This window comes from Protobothrops mucrosquamatus, unplaced genomic scaffold (assembly GCF_001527695.2).
Source record: "Protobothrops mucrosquamatus isolate PMUCROS unplaced genomic scaffold, P.Mucros_1.0 scaffold4363, whole genome shotgun sequence".
NCBI lineage: Eukaryota > Metazoa > Chordata > Lepidosauria > Squamata > Viperidae > Protobothrops > Protobothrops mucrosquamatus.
In genome coordinates, this window is record NW_015390277.1 from 61,142 (window position 1) to 62,573 (window position 1,432).

Sequence of the window (1,432 nt, forward strand, 5' to 3'; positions counted from 1 at the left end):
CCATCCATCCATCCATCCATCCATCCATCCATCTATCTGTCTGTCTATCTATCTCTATCCATTTATCTATCTATCTATCTATCTATCTATCTGTCTGTCTGTCTGTCTGTCTGTCTGTCTGTCTGTCTGTCTGTCTATCTATCTCTATCCATCTATCTATCTATCTATCTATCTATCTATCTATCTATCTATCTATCCATCCATCCATCCATCCATCCATCCATCCATCCATCCATCCATCCATCCATCCATCCATCCATCTATCTATGCTTGCATGTATAATTTATTTTGTATTTTCCTGTATATATCTTATCTGATATATTTTTATCACGACCAGGGATATTTTCACAAAGTGCCCCCCAAAGAATGAAGGGGTTGAGCCTAAGATCTTATAAGCAGCTACTCAGGAATCTCCACAGACTGAGAATCTCCATAGACATTTAGCTATTCGGGAAGCTAGCTTGGCACAAATACTTCTTTCAGGTTTAACTGAAGTTGTGAAGCAGGAGGGTTTTTCCGTATACAGCTAGTCAGAGGTGGGATTCATATACCTGAACAACCGGTTCTCTGCATGGATGCCACTTCCGGAAGTCCGTTCTGAACCGGGGGAGGCCTCCCAAGCCCAGAACAACCCACCCAAAGTACGTGGAGGCCACTTAGAACGGACTTCTGGAAGTGGCATCCACGCACTTCAGGTGGGCCGTTCTGGGCCTGGGAGGCCTCCCAGCTCAGAACAGACTTCCGGAAATGGCGTCCACACACTTTGGGTGGGCTGTTCTGGGCTTTGCGAAAAAGGGCATCAGCCGGTTCACCGAAATCAACAAAAAATTAGCTACCAGTTCTACTGAACCGGTGCGAACCGGCTGAATCCCACCCCTGCAAATAGCTCTTGATTTACAACCGTTCATTTAGTGACTGAACAGCACTGAAAAAAGTGACTTATGACCAGTCCTTGAATTTACAACTATAGCACTGTTCACACGAACAAATCTGGGCGCTTGGCAACAGGCATATATTTACAATGTTGGCAATGTCCCGGGGCAATGTGACAGCTATTTGTGACCTTCCAAACCAAATTATCACTGCTAGTGATAATTAGCGATCCATAAATGAATGAGATAGAGCAACTGAACAATATTCAACTCTGTTTAAGTGTTTCTGTTACACTAAAAGAAAATCTAAACATAATAAATAAATAAATAAATAAATAAATAAATGGGAGGAGGGGGAGGAGGAGGAGGAGGAGGAGGAGGAGGTGGTGGTCTGGTTCATTGATACCGCAATACCAGGTGATGTACGAATGGAAGAGAAACCACTAGAAAAAAATAACAAAATACCGTGATCTGCAAACTAAAGTTGAGTGATTGTGGAGGAAGAAATCAAAGGTTGTACCAATAGTAATAGAAGCCCTTGGAGCAATACCCAAAGGGTT